Raw genomic sequence first — 16,585 nt, 5'->3', positions numbered from 1 at the left:
AAATAGATGTGTGGCGGTTGAACCAATTCGGAAATATGTATTTTAATAATCCCAGGAATGTAGGCTCATACAACTTCTTCGTTTGTCTTGTCTTTATTGCACAAGATGTAATACAACCACAGAACAGCTCTCATGTCTCTAACGCTTTTCCCGGGACAACTCGAACTTTCACTTCCTGTCGAGAACGTCACTTCCCTATCTCTCCCGGAAGTCCCGCCCCCCAGCCAAAGTCATTGGCTAACACCCCGTAGCCAGCCGCTACATTATACATGGTTAAATGTTATGTTGAAGAGGTTCATTTAGCCTACTGACGTGTATTTATAAATGGTTGATTTATTTGGCTAGTAGGGAAAGTGTTGTACCTGACAACACTTGATGGTACAATCCATATAACACGTCACAGACAACGTCACGCTAACATCACGTGACACCTCTGATGAAGGCTGCAGAAGCAAGGTAGCCCAAACTTGTCAGGTACAACACTTTACCTTACTAGCCTATAGAAATCAACCATTTATAAATAGTTAAATGTTGTTACCCACATACGAAAAACGAGCAGCACTCTTTGAAGCAGTATGTGGGCATACTTTTATTTTGAAGTGTCTCGTTTGGTCTGTCGACGGATGTAAGGAAGCTACTTCCGGGTATGGCCAACGAGGTATTTGTCATTTGTTGGTATTTTACTTGGTAAAATGTTTGATCCACATGCTGTGCATGTTATTATTTTTATGTTTGAAACATGCTTTATTACAGTTTTCACGGTGAATTTGAAGGGAAAGTAAGCCTTCAAATAAATCAGTTCAAGAAAGCCATTGTGTCTGTGCTATTCGGAGGGAGTTACACTTTCTAACCTCACCAATGCCTTGCATCGTCTATATTAGATATAAAACGACGGGCGGGTGGCCGGCGGGTGTGGCTTTGATGAAATGTTGGTTCGGGTGGATGACGACTTTAGTGATACGGTTGCGGATGATATAATTGCTTATCCGCGCATCTCTAGTCCCTAGTGTGTGAATGTGAGTGTGAATGTTGCGGCATGGCCAGAAACCTGAGGGTTGCAGGTTCACTTCCCACCAATTGACATCCAAAAAATCGCTGCCGTTGTGTCCTTGGGCAGGACACTTCACCCTTTGCCCCCGGTGCCGCTCACACTGGTGAATGAATGATAGGTGGTGGTCGGAGGGGCCGTAGGCGCAAACTGGCAGCCAGGCTTCCGTCAGTCTACCCAGGGCAGCTGTGGCTACTGATGTAGCTTACCACCATAAGGTGTGAATGACTGTTGAGTCCCACTTCTCTGTGAGCGCTTTGAGTGTTTAAAAAAGCGCAATATAAATGTAAGTTATTATTATTATTATTATTGTTTGTCTATATGTGTTGGCCCTGTGATGAGGTAGCGACTTGTCCAGGGTGTACACCGTCCTCCGCCCGATTGTAGCTGAGATAGGCTCTAGCACCTCCCGCGACCCCGAAAGGAATAAGTGGTAGAAAATGGATGGATGGATACTAAGTGTACCGTAGACCAGTGATTCTCAAGCTGTGGTACGTGTACCACTAGTAGTATAAAGGTTCTATCGAGTGGTACGTTAAAGAATCCCATTTCAACAGTGTGTAATGTTACATTCACCAACAATATTAAATTAACTTTTATATAAAACCTCGGCCTTGTTTTTACAGTATTTTAAATGTTAGTCATCATGGTGGGTGCTTGGAGAGCCAAGTTTTTTCTGAGGTGGTACTTGGTGAAAACGGTTTGAGACCCTTTGCCGTAAACAGATATATTTTTATTACCATGACTGGACAATTAGTTTGCTTTGATTATATGATGACTTGACACACAAAGGATTTGCGCCCCCCGCGACCCCGAAAGGGAATAAGCGGTAGAAAATGGATGGATGGATGGATTTGAACACGTTTTTAAAGAGGAAAAAAAAATACATGCAGTCCGTAGGTGTCTTGCCAAATTTTGTAGTTTGTAAGAATACACTGTAAAAAAACATTCTGTAAAATAACGGTAATCTACTGGCAGCTACGGCTGCCAAACGAAAACTATAAAATTAAAGTAAAACATTGTACACCAAATAATGATCAAAATCATATTTACAGAAATTTTCATGAAATGTTTTGCGGCGAAATATCGTAATTTTACAGATTTTTACTAAATTATTAAGATTAACCACCTTTAATAAAGTGACAATGCAAACAGTTCTGCAGAAAAATACCTTTATTCTACAGAGTTTTTCCAAATAATTTCAATCAACCACCTTTAATGAAGTGACAATGCTGGCAGTTCCAAAGAAAAATACCATTATTTTACAGATTTTTTTTCTGAATTGTTAGGATCAGGGGTCTCACACTCACTTTACCGGGGGTTCACTGGATGCAGGAACTTGTTACAAAGTGGGTTCACCTTCTATGAATGGCTATCCCGCCCTAACAACATACGTACCAATCCTACCGATTTTACCGCGAGACTTTCGGTGACCCTCTCGTAGGATTGACCCGATGTTTGCCCGGACAGATATATTATGGGCGTACCGTGACAGCGCTTTATCGCCCTCTGCGTTCGCTCATTCACCGAACCCACAGCGTGTCGATTTAAACACGTGATGTGTATGGCTCTAACAGACATATAATAGAGACTGCAAGACATACTTGATCAACAGCGGTACAGGTCACACTGACGGTGGCTGTACAAACAACTTTAACACTGTTACAAATATGCGCCACACTGTGGAGCCACATCAAACAAGAATGACAAACACATTTCAGGAGAACATCCTCACTGTAGCACAACATAAACACAACATAACAAATACCCAGAATCCCATGCAGACTCTGCCGGGCTACTCCCCCGCTACCACCGCACATATTTGTAACAGTGTTAAAGTTGTTTGTACGGCCACCGTCAGTGTGACCTGTATGGCTGTTGGCTGTTGATCAAGTATGTCTTGCAGTCCCCAATGTATGTCATATTACAGAGAAAAATGTTAAATTGTCAGTATGAGCATAAACCTTTATATAACAGGCTACATGTATTTTTTGACTTGGATGTAAAAATACACATCAATATTTAAAAAATAAGATTTACCTTAAAATGATATATAAAACTGTTAGATTGATAGTATGGACATATACTTTTATATAACAAGTTACATATTTAATGAAAGTTAACTACTGTAAGTTTACATGAATTTGAAAGTAATTTGAGAAAACAGAAAATGATATGTATAATTAATTTGGTATTTTTCTGTAAAAAAAAAAAAGGAATATTCATAGTTTGTCATTACTGGCATATTACTTAAAATAACAGGTGGTTTGTTTATTTTTAGATAATGGCTTCAATTTTACAGTTTTATAACCGATTTAAAAATTTTTAAAAATTACAGTAGAAATTTAGAGTAAATTAACCATAAAAATAGGATTTTTTTTACAGTGTACATAATTTGTATTTCTGCTATAGAACCACTTGCATTCTCAAGGGAGGCGCCACACCTTCAAGTATCGACACCAGTTTCATGCATTAATAGCACAACATTTGGATTTTCACGATCATTGTTGATTGTCAGAGATGTTTGGTAATGTAATCTGTGATATTTATTACCTAAAAAAATATTTGGATATTCTGTACATTACATGTTGACCAAGTTAAGGTTATTCATATCTCTGTATGACCATGTTTTAACCTTATTTCTTTAAAAATAAAATGTTATATTCAACCTGCAAAAAATTCTGTAATTACGGTCTATCAATGAGAACAGGTTATGAAAGAATATAGCATTTATTTCAATCCGTCATAAAACATTTATTTAGGTCGAAATATAACAGAATAACATTACAAGATACAGTATCTTTGACAAAGTGTGATCCTAATGTAGGACGATAGTGAGACCGGCTGTGACACTATTATTGTAAAGCTGGCAGTTTGTAATTGGTGTGAGAAGAGGTGTCTTAAGGTGTTGTGACAAAAGTCTCCAATAAAAGTGACTCTCGCTTTCTTTTCTACCGTCTTTTTTACTGCTGGGCTTTTATTCCAGTTTCCTAAAAATTTGGCATAACAATTTATATTTTATTTTTTCAAAGCACTCGACTGTAATCTAAACACAGATGTGAAGCTCCTCCTCCCTACAAGCGGGTGTAGCGCGTTTGCCGTGATCATACATAAAGTGGCCATATTCTTGTCAGGAGAACAACTTGCCATGGCTTGGGATCTGCGATTTCTATAATATACCCCTTTCTTGGTGTTTTTCTGCTCGCTATTTTTTAAAGCTCGTGACTCAACAGTAATTGGACGCCATTACTATTCCCCATATTACGGAATGGATCGAGGGTCAAAAAGGAGTCAAGATGAAAGCGCGTTAAATCCACGTTCAAAAAATGATCGCCTCTGTGTTGTTAAGGCGTTATTATTGCATTAACTTTGACTGTCTTAGCAAATTCATACCATATTTGGATAATCTGCTGACGTCACCAATGGGAAAAACATCATTAATGGGGAAACTTCCAAACAAATCCTTTACCGGAAGTATATGAACATAGGCAAGATTGTTTGATAAATATTTCTGCAATGCCCTCATGGTGTCAGGAAGTGTTGGCGACAAGCCCCAAGTTGCGGAGATGGCAGGCTTGTTGCAGGAGAACATGATTTTATACTCCAAAGACAATGCAGAAAAAACAGGAATCAGAAACTAGCAACCAGGAAACAGGCAAACTGGAGACAGCAAACAGGAAACAGGAAACAAGCTACGAGGAACCCGGAGACAGCAAACCGCAAACAGCTAAAGGCATACAGCATACAATACTCCAGCCCTGACTGGAAGGCGAGGCAGGTATAAATAGTAGCCTGAATGGCAATTGCCACCAGGTGTGCCAGAGTGTTAATCATGGAAAGGTGAGGGAAACGAGCGCTCAGGGAGATGTGCAGAAAGAGGAACCAAAATAAGAGCGCGGACAGGAAATAAAACACAAACACAAAAAATAACCTGAACATAACCAAACTGTCAGTGACAAGCCTGACACGTGGTTTGATTTTAAATTGTCGGGACTTATGCAATACCAAATACGCAAATGCAGCTACCAATAAGTTAGAAACATTGTTTTCGCATAATAGGACCCCTTTAAATATTGTCGATACCGAATTAATCCGAGACAATGTCAGCACAACTCATACATACTTGTATTATTCTCTAGTGTGGTATGTTAGGAAAAGTTTGATCAAGTGTTTTTTATTTACAAATGTGGTGTTTTATTATTATCATTGTGTGCTTAGCTGTTGTGTAGCTGCTAGCCCCTTGTAGCCCTTGTACCATGTTTATTTGGACATTCAGATGCTAAATGGCTTTCCATCTTTGTACAAGCAAACACGCTGCAGGACTTTGTATCGGAGCTCATATCCGACATTTTCGATGCAAGACGTTTTTTTTTTCTGATATCCTTATTGGATCAGGACACCCCAAGTAATTCGCTTTATTTGACGAAGAGGGTTCTATAAAAATTCATAAATAAATGTTTAATGGTTGTTCAATCGGAAAAGTGTCTGTGTGGAGGGGCAAGGGGTGGGGACATTTACATATTTTTTCAGGCAGTCCTAATCCTGGCAATTAATTCTTGTGTCAAGATGTTGCAATTCCCTAATAAAAAGAAGAGAAAAAAGACAGTAAATATAGTGTTCATAATTTTTAGTAACAGTAATGAATTTAGGTCAAAATACACACACTTAGCAACTACTTATTAAGGTGCACTGACAAAAGTATTTCATTTGAGGCACCACAAAAGAAGACCTCCTGTGCGCAACCATCCGAGCGTGAGCCGCTACTTGCCTCGCTGGATGGAAGTTGTCATGTGTCATCACTTCCCACCATCCATCACTGCAAGAGGAGGTAGCGCTGAAAAGCAGCGAACAAACCTTTTTCTCCCGTTTTCTTCTCGCCAAAGTCGCACATTTATTATTTGGATGCAAAATGCCTGCGATGCTTTATTCCATTGACTTTACACACACACACACACACACACACACACACACACACACACACACACACACACACACACACACACACACACACACACACACACACACACACACACACACACACACACACTGACTGAGACTGTGTAGGCGGGGCTTAATCTCCATTGATGGGCTGAATCACTGAGTTTGGATCATTTCCCAGGAATGTTTGCTTCTCTCCTTCTAGTCCTCGTTTAATCATCTTTATTCCTCATTTGCATCACAGACAATATTAATACAACATAATGAACATTTGTCCTTTAAAACAGAAGGTGCCGATGGTTTCACAAATGATGTAATTGATATGATATTAACAGAGATATTAAACAATATTGTTGTGGTATTTATTCTGCACCATAATATATTATATTGTTACTCAACCACATTTTTGATGCTAATCTACTTCCACAATCCTAAACTGATTTAAAACATTCCAACATCAAAATATTAAACTCATTCAAAACATTAAAGGGGAACATTATCACCAGACCTATGTAAGCGTCAATATATACCTTGATGTTGAAGAAAAACGACCATATATTTTTTTAACCGATTTCCGAACTCTAAATGGGTGAATTTTGGCGAATTAAACGGCTTTTTATTTATCGTTCTCGGAGCGATGACGTCAGAACATGACGTCATCTAGGTAATAAAGCCGCCATTTTCTCAAACACATTACAAACACCGCGTCTCAGCTCTATAATTTTCCGTTTTTTCGACTATTTTCTGGAACCTTGGAGAGATCATGCCTCGTCGGTGTGTTGTCGGAGGGTGTAACAACACTAACAGGGAGGGATTCAAGTTGCACCACTGGCGCCACGCTATGAAGCCACACAATACAAGATTGACAAACACATTTCGGGAGAACATCCTCACAGTAACACAACATAAACGCAACACAACTAATACCCATAATCCTTTGTATTCATTACAATTCCTGAATATATTTTACACCCCCGCGCCACCAACCGTGCCCACCTTACCGACGCACGGGCGGGGGTGTTTGGGGTTTATAAAATAGTCAGGAAGTATCATGAATATAAAGGATTATGGGTATTTGTTGTGTTGCGTTTATGTTGTGTTACTGTGAGGATGTTCTCCCGAAATGTTTTTGTCGTTCTTAATTGGTGTGGCTTCAAAGCGTGGCGCATATTACTAAGAGTGTTAAAATTGTTTATATCACGACCATTAGTGTACTCTGTGTCACCCAGTATGCCTTGCAGTCGTGTGCGTGTTGCCGCGGAAGACACACACAACATGTTGCTGGACTGACAAGCAGATCGTACATGCTGTAGAAGGCGACAAAGCCAATGGCTTCATAGCACACACTAATATTTAATATCTGGGTGGCTGCCGGCAGTAATTCAAGAGAATAATAGCGTCTCCTATTGACTTCTTCGCCTTATGACATGGGTCTTAAATGGCACTTTGAATGGCAAAGGATACCGATCCCAGAACCATGTATATCAAATGTCTCCGGATGGTTCAACCGCCACCTGCCCGAATCTAATTAAAATCTATTTTTTCGTCATGTCAACCGCCCGACCCGCGGTTTCCCCGCGGACTCCGCGGATGAGACCGCAAACCGCGCATCTCTAGTATGTATATCGTAGTTTGCACGTTTTGCAATTTCGACCCTAGTTTTAGTTTAGTTTGTAGTTTAGCCTTTGTTCTTTTATCACAGTGCCTTTTTGTGTTCCTCTTTTTCCGCACCGTCGCCTTTTGTTGCATTCTCGTTTTTGAGCATTTTTTTATTGACTTTTTTTATTTGTGAAGTAAAAGACAATTTACTCTCAAATTCATCTGCATCCTTGGTTCCCTTTGTTCCACTGCTAAACGAACTGTGACACAAACAAGTATTGGTAATTTAAAATGTTGTTTGAGAACAAAGACCCAGACATTCAACCAAAAGTTTAGGAACTTTGAGTTCCTGCACCTTTAGTCTAACCAATCCAGAATCAAAACATTGCCGCCAACATTTTCTCACAAATTCGACTTGCATTGACAAACATACTTGCTGTTTGTTAATGTTTGCTGTCAAACATTCCTTCTCTTCATCTCTTCTTCTATCTCCTCACTTTCTTCCTTGTGTCCTTGCTATCTCCCGCCCTCCCTCCTTGACGTGGTCCATTACTTTTTGTCCCCTTCTAATTAGTGTCACGCTCCATCCGTCCATGTTCTCTCTCCTCTTGTCCACTAATGGTTCCTTACTACTTCTGGCTTCCCTCTTCCATCAAGTCTCCTTGCCTTAATTCCTCTACGTCCATCCTGCTTAAGTTGGTTTACTTTCCCTCTTCTTCTCTCCTTCACCTGCCGTCCTCTCTAATCCTTCACACTCCTTTAACAAATCCTTCATCTCTCATCCTCTTTCACACCTTTTACTCCTCCTCCTCCACGTCTTTGTCACGTTTTTCCCGGACCTTGACCTCACATTCCTTTCATCTTTCCCATCTTTTTCTTTTCCACGTTCTTCCATCCTCTTCTTCCCCCTCCTGTCAGTTTTCCTCCTCTTATCAGCCTCTATGAATGGATGCCTGTGCACCAGGAGATGAATGGGTCCACACACACACACACACACACACACACACACACACACACACACACACACACACACACACACACACACACACACACACACACACACACACACACACACACACACACACACACACACACACACACACACACACACACACACACACACACAGACACACACACACACACGCACATAGTGTTATCTGATGTAGAGGAGAGAGACAAGGAAAGGAAGCATGGTGAAGTGCGGGATAAGGAGTGAAGGCAGGAAGTAGACAGAGAAGGGTGCAGGATATGAGGAGAAACGAAGGAGGAAGACGAGGAGGCGATGAAGAGGCGAAAATGATGGAGAAAAAAGACCATGTGGAGCCGGAGAGAAGCGATGTGGTCGTGTCAGGAGCGTGTATACGTGGGCAGGGCCAGATGGCAACAGGAGCAGAACCAATAAGATTCTATTTTCTTGTAATTGAGTTGACAAGCGAGGCGCACTTTTCATTTCTTGTTTCTTGGGAACAATAAACAGAAAAATGTCTCCCGTGATTTCTGCGGATGCGGCCATGGCAACGCTTATTAGCGAACATGTCCGGATAATCGACAGGTGTTTGGATCAGAACCCCCTGTTTCTCATTAAACTTGCGTTGGTTCCGGTTCTGTCACTCTTACTGATGGTAGTCTTTTTTTTTTGATTGATTGATTGATTCTTTTATTAGTAAATTGCACAGTTCAGTACATATTCCGTACAATTGACCACTAAATGGTAACACCTGAATAAGTTTTTCAACTTGTTTAAGTCGGGGTCAACGTTAATCAACATGGTATAGTCAGGGTTAGTGTCATGTCATTGGTCTTGCTTGATATAGTTAGCCCCGCCCCTCATGTGCAGCCAATTAGAGCCTAACTTGTCTTGCCTACATGTGTCACCTGATCAGCTCAGAGCAAGAATCACACATCAATAAGCTGTCTGACAGAAGGGCTGCGTCTCAAATAGTCGGTACACTTCAATAAATACACTGTGGACTTTGTTTGAGTGATAAATCAGATAGATAGCTAGATAGTACTTTATTGATTCCTTCAGGAGAGTTCCTTCAGGAAAATTACAATTCCAGCAGCGGTATACAGAGTTGAGATCAATTTTAAAATAGTAAAAAGTAAATAATGGGGGTTTAAATGGAAACAAAATACAGAAATATTACAATAAGAATAAAAAATACAAAGCAACAATGGGAATAAAAATATAACAGTAAAATAGGAATATAACAAGAGAAAGTACCGGTAGCCAGTAGTGACCATGTTATGAAAACGTATTGCACTGTTACTTTTTTGCATCCCCTGTCATCCTTGTACCCCCCCCCCCCCCCCCCCCCCCCCCCCGCCCCAGAGAGGAGTTGTACAGTCTAATGGCGTGTGAGACAAAGGAGTTTTTGAGTCTATTAGTCCTGCACTTGGGATGAAACAGTCTAGCACTGAACAGGCTCCTCTGGCTACTGAGAACGCTATGCAGAGGGTGACTGGCATCATCCAGGATGCACATATTTGACACTGTAGTCCTGAATCTACTATTGTCAATTCAAATTTACTGGAACCAACAATTCTTATTTTCTCTTTTTAATCATGAATCACAAACAAGTTCACCTCTCGCCCTTTGTTTTGTAGCCGAGATGGTGACTATTGTGAGTGGTAGTTAGTAGGGCTGTGAATATTTGGGTGTCCCACGATTCGATCTAATATCGATTCTTGGGGTCACGATTCGATTCAAAATCCATTTTTTTTAAATTAAAAAACAAAATTTTCCTGATTCAAAAGGATTCTCTATTCATTCAATACATAGGATTTCAGCAGGATCTACCCCAGTCTGCTGACATGCTAGCAGAGTAGTAGATTTTTGTAAAAAGCTTTCATAATTGTATAGGACAATGTTTTATCAACTCATTGCAATAATGTAAATTTGTTTTAACTATTAAATGAACCAAAAATATGACTTACTTTATCTTTGTGAAAATATTTGACACAGTGTGTTGTCAAGCTTATGAGATGTGATGCAAGTGTAAGCCACTGTGACACTATTTTTTTTATTCTTTTATTTCTATAAATGTCCAATGATAATGTCAATGAGGGATTTTTAATCACTGCTATGCTGAAACAATAACTAATATTGATACTGTTGTTGATAATATTAATTTTTGTTTCACTACTTTTGGTTTGTTCTGTGCCGTGTTTGTGTCTTCTCTCAATTGCTCTGTTTATTGCAGTTCTGAGTGTTGCTGGGTCAGGTTTGGTTGTGGAATTGGATTGTATTGTTATGGTATTGATTAATAAAAAAATAAAAAATAAATATTAGTAAAAAAAAAACGAGAATCAAGTCTGAATCGCACAACATGAGAATCGCCATTCGAATTCAAATCGATTTTTTCCCACACCTTTAGTAATTAGGGTGGTGAACGACTGTAAACAGGGATTGGTTACCACATGTTTAAACCTGTTCATACTGCACATCCAACCTTATTTTTTGCCCTTAAATGACACAGATCGAATATTTTTTGCCAGTCTAAATGCTCCAAAGTGCCTCAAATCTGACCTTTTTGCGTCACATTTGGGCCACATCAGGAGGCAGTCTGGATCTGATTGGAATCTGATCTTTTCAAAAAGGAATGCAGTCTTAATGGAAATTAGCCTAAATGCCACCAGATTGCGACTTTTACGCCATCTTTGGGCGAGCTATGTCATTGGTATCTTTGAAAGATCCTGAGTGCAGGATAGAGCCCAGGACTTTCGTATGGTGAGGCAGACGCACTAACCCAGTGGTCACCAAAGCGGTGCCCGCGGGCACCAGGTCACCCGTAAGGACCAGATTAGTCGCCCGCTGGCCTGTTCTAAAAATAGCTCAAATAGCAGCACTTACCAGTGAGCTGCCTCTATTTTTTAAATTGTATTTCTTTACCAGCAAGCTGGTCTCGCTTTGCTCGACATTTTTAATTCTAAGAGAGACAAAACTCAAATACAATTTGAAAATCCAAGAAAATATTTGAAAGTCTTGGTCTTCACTTGTTTAAATAAATTCATTTATTTTTTTACTTTGCTTCTTATAACTTTCAGAAAGACAATTTAAGAGAAAAAATACAACCTTAAAAATGAATTTAGGATTTTTAAACACATGTACCTTTTTACCTTTTAAATTCCTTCCTCTTCTTTCCTGACAATTTAAATCAATGTTCAAGCATTTTTTTTTTATCGTAAAGAATAATAAATACATTTTAATTTAATTCTTCATTTTAGCTTCTGTTTTCTCGACGAGGAATATTTGTGAAATATTTATTCAAACTTATTATGATTAAAATAAAAATAAAAATATTCTGGCGAATCTAGAAAATGTAAAATAAAATTTAAATCTAATTTCAAAGTCTTTTGAATTTCTTTTAAACATGTTGTTCTGGAAAATGTAGAAGAAATAATGATTTTTTAAAAATATAGCTTGGTCCAATTTGTTATATATTCTAACAAAGTTCAGATTGGATTTTAACCTAATTAAAACATGTCATCAAAATCAAAAAATTAATCTTAATGAGGAAAAATGACTAATGATGTTCCATAAATTCTTTTTTTAATTTTTTCAAAAAGATTCGAATTAGCTAGTTTTTGTCTTTATTTTTTGCGATTGAATTTAGAATTTTAAAGAGTAGAAATTGAAGATAAACTATGTTTCAAAATTTAATTTTAATTTTTTGCCTGTTTTCTCCTCTTTTAAACCCTTCAATTAAGTGTTTTTTTCATCATTTATTCTCTACAAAAAACCTGTAAAAGGAAAAAAAAGTAAGACGGAATGACAGACAGAAATACCCATTTATATATATATATATATATATATATATTAAAGGTAAATTGAGCAAATTGGCTTTTTCTGGCAATTTATTTATGTGTGTATCAAACTGGTAGCCCTTCGCATTAATCCGTACCCAAGAAGGATCTCTTGCTTTCAAAAAGGTTGGTGATCCCTGCACTAACACCTCTGCCACCTGGGGATAGGTTGATTGGCAACACTAAATGGGCCCTGGTGTGTGAATGTGAGTGTGAATATTGTCTGTCTATCTGTGTTGGCCCTGTGATGAGGTGGCGACTTGTCCAGGCCTATCGCCCGAATGCAGCTGATGTAGACTCCAGAATGCCCCGCGACCCCGAAAGGGACAATCGGTAGAAAATGGATGCATGGACGGATGGATGTCATTGGTGTGCACAAGAAAAGACGCAGCCTGCCAGTGGAAGTGGGTACGTCGTCACAACATTCGGTTTCAGTGAGCAAAGTATTTTTTTCGGCTTATGAATTATCCAGGGTGTACCCCGCCTTCCGTCCCAGTCCTGCTGGGGTAGGCTCCAGCAACCCCGCCACCCCGAGAAGGACAAGCGGTAGAAAATGAATGGATGGACTAATTTTTGGTGCATCATTAGTCAATAGTGTGTAAATAATAGGCTATATGTAATATATCAAGATATATTCATAAATTATATTACATTGATTTATTTTCACGTAAAACACCCTCATTTTTAAGGTGAGGTGACTTTTTTTTTGCAAAGTCGTAGTAGTAGCGACCTCCTTGTCCATTTACTTAATCCGGTCAATTTTAATTTGTTTTCACTGTATCGAACTGCGCATGCAAGTGATGTCGAGGCCACATTGGGGACTCTGCACGTTTATACTGGAGTCTGATAAAGATCACATTTTACTTGTAATCCTAATAGCCATCTAGAAAACAATTGGATGTAAAAAAATCCGATTTGGTCCTATTTAGCCTGCAGTGTTAATGTATTATTTCCTAAAGAAGCAGCTTTGCGTTAAATGTTAGCAAGCTTACATGCCAGCATTGATACAAGAAACATTAACACTGTGAAAATATAAAAACATCTGTGCGTGAATAAATACTTTTTGACCACATCCAACAATCCTGTTTATAAAAATGCTAACTGTGATCCTTTTCATCACAATAACCGTGTATTGACATTTATGACATCATGACAAAAAAATAATCAGGACTCCTCTTCCTCATATCCGGAAAATTGTAAAAAGCCGCTGCCTGACCGGGGCTCAGAAAATCTGTAGAGACTCCTCCCACCCCAACCAAGAACTGCTTTCACTGCTGGATTCTAGAAAGAGGTTCCGCAGCCTCCGTATCAGAACCTCCTCAGGCAATAAGACTCTTGAACGCATCATAATAATCCCCTCAACCCCCCCCCAAAACAGATTAACTCGCTGGAATGTAAAGAAAATATAACATAAATCCATAAACGTGGATGCATATGCAAAAGTGCAATATATTTATCTGTACAGTATTCTATTTATTTATATCTGCACCTTATTGCGCTTTTATCCTGCACTACAATGCAACGAAAGGAAAAGGGGCAAGAAAAAAGGCAATGTTTCAGATGAGACTCTTCCCTGTGGGCTCTGCCTCCGGAGGTGGCAGTGACAACTGCGCAGAGAATACAATGTAGTCAATTAGGCGGGCCTCGACATCTCGCGAACGCCCGGCGGGGGAATCAAGCCAGTACCGCGTAGCCCCCTTCACCCCTACATCCCCACATCCCCCACTTCCTTAAAGACTCTAAGCAACATTTTAGCACGCGAGGCACTTAGCGTCCACCGGCTAACAGTACTTATAGAACTAGACCAAAGAGTTCTGTTAGACTAAGTATGGATTTAATTAATGTTTTATTTTTTTCTGTTCCTTTCTGTTAATATTTATGATAGTTATTACTTCCAAGGTAAAAAGCAGAGGATTCAGTGTAATGCAGCCGGAGGGCTTTTCCCCCCTGACTTATTGTAAAGATACAATATATTAAAAATGACATATAATTATTAGGTATTGGAGTATGCTTTGTCACCTATAACACAAAGCTGTCAATGTTTTGTTCAAGTAGCTTACTGTATATTATACAGTGGCTGACAGCGGCAATGCACATAAATGTCCAAATAACACACAAAACCTTTAAAGGGGAACATTATCACAAGACCTATGTAAGGGTCAATATATACCTTGATGTTGCAGAAAAAAGACGATATATTTTTTTAACCGATTTCCGAATTCTAAATGGGTGAATTTTGGCGAATTAAACGCCTTTCTATTATTCGCACTCGGAACGATGACGTCACAAACACATTACAAACTCCAAGTCAAATCAGCTCAGTTATTTTCCGTTTTTTCGACTGTTTTCCGTACCTTGGAGACATCATGCCTCGTCGGTGTGTTGTCGGAGGGTGTAACAACACGATCAGGGACGGATTCAAGTTGTCTTACGTGGAGTGTGCATCGATTAGCACGGCATGCTAATCGATGCTAACATGCTATTTAGGCTAGCTGTATGTTCATTTGTAGCTATATTTGCATCCAGCCCTTCCCTCCACCCACATTTAATGCCAAACAAACACTTACCAATCAACAGATTTAAGTTGCTCCAGTGTCACAGGATGCGAAAGTCCCGATCGTTTGGTCTGGCGATGCTAAGTCAGACATGGCACAGAGATGTATGGATATTCTGCAGATGCATTTCCAACGAAAAAGTCAACGAAATCACAAAGGTGAGTTTTGTTGATGTTATTGACTTATGTGCTAATCAGACACATTTGGTCGCGGCATGACTGCCAGCTAACCGATGCTAACATGCTATTTAGGCTAGCTGTATGTACATTTGTAGCTATATTTGCATCCAGCGTTTCCCTCCACCCACATTTAATGCCAAACAAACACTTACCAATCGACGGATTTAAGTTGCTCCTGCACATTTTACCGGCGATGCCACGACAGACATGGCACAGAGATGTATGGATACCCTGCGACACTCAATCGTTGGTTAGAAGGCGATCGCGGAATAGCGTCAATAGCTATTCGCTTAATAGCTTCAGTTTCTTCTTCAATTTCGTTTTCGCTATCTGCCTCCATACTCCAACCATCCGTTTCAATGCATGCGTAATCTGTTGAATCGCTTAAGCCGCTGAAATCCGAGTCTGAATCCGAGCTGTTTGTTTGTATTGGCATCACTGGATGACGTCAAAGGAAAATGGACGGTGGCTTCACTGATAGCAAAAATCAGGCACTTTAAAGCCTTTTTTCGGGATATTCTATGATGGGTAAAATTTTGAAAAAAACTTCGAAAAATAAAATAAGCCACTGGGAAATGATTTTTATTGGTTTTAACACTTCTAAAATTATGATAATGTTCCCCTTTAACATATGAAATAATGTTGTCCAAAAAACAAAAGTTTTATAAATACCGAATATATACATTTTCTCTCCACCAACTTTCCTCTGGCATCCCCTAATGCCCGTGTGTCAAAGCCAAAGCCCACGGGCCAGATCCAAATATCATCTTTATGAATGATGATATTTGATTTGTATTACAACCGGCCCGCAGGCCACAGCCACCTACTGCTGTTTTAAACGCACCAATACTCCATCAGTAATGGCGCTAGGAACTTTCAAAATGTTCAAGTCATAAAAATGGGGTCCTACTGTAAATTTTTGGGGATCCCACCTTCTGTAAGCGTTTTGAAAACAAATGATAAATGATCCTGTTGTATCTCACATTCTATATTGTGTTTTGGAAAAAGGTTGTCATTAATTTATGCATCCATCCATTTTCTACCGCTTGTCCCTTTTGCGGTCACTGGGGTGGGTGGGAGGGTGCATTCGGGCGGAAGGCAGAGTACACCCTGGACAAGTGGCCACATCATCGCAGGGCCAACACAGATAGACAGACAACATTCACACTCACATTCACACACTAGGGACCATTTAGTGTTGCCAATCAACCTATCCCCAGGTGCATGTCTTTGGAAGTGGGAGGAAGCCGGAGTACCCGGAGGGAACCCACGCAGTCATGGGGAGGACATGTAAACTCCACACAGAAAGATCCCGAACCTGGGATTGAACCCAAGACTGTTCAGGACCTTCATATTGCGAGGCAGATGCACTAACCCCTCTCTCACCGTCCTGCCCTACTTAATTCATTTGAAAAATTAATACAAAAGAAAACAAATTGTTATGCATTTGTAAATGTATT

The 16,585-nt window shown here is 39.6% G+C and overlaps 1 protein-coding gene across 1 annotated transcript in view; it reads left to right on the top strand.

Annotated features, from left to right (window-relative positions):
- grin2da (glutamate receptor, ionotropic, N-methyl D-aspartate 2D, a) overlaps positions 1 to 16,585 on the top strand; it is a 361,767-nt gene that overhangs the window by 7,726 nt on the left and 337,456 nt on the right. The gene's annotated exons all lie outside the window — the stretch shown is intronic.

Source organism: Nerophis ophidion, linkage group LG08, assembly GCF_033978795.1.
Source record: "Nerophis ophidion isolate RoL-2023_Sa linkage group LG08, RoL_Noph_v1.0, whole genome shotgun sequence".
Lineage (NCBI taxonomy): Eukaryota > Metazoa > Chordata > Actinopteri > Syngnathiformes > Syngnathidae > Nerophis > Nerophis ophidion.
The sequence above is the reverse complement of the archived record's forward strand: the minus strand, read 5'-3'. Positions and strand labels throughout refer to the sequence as shown.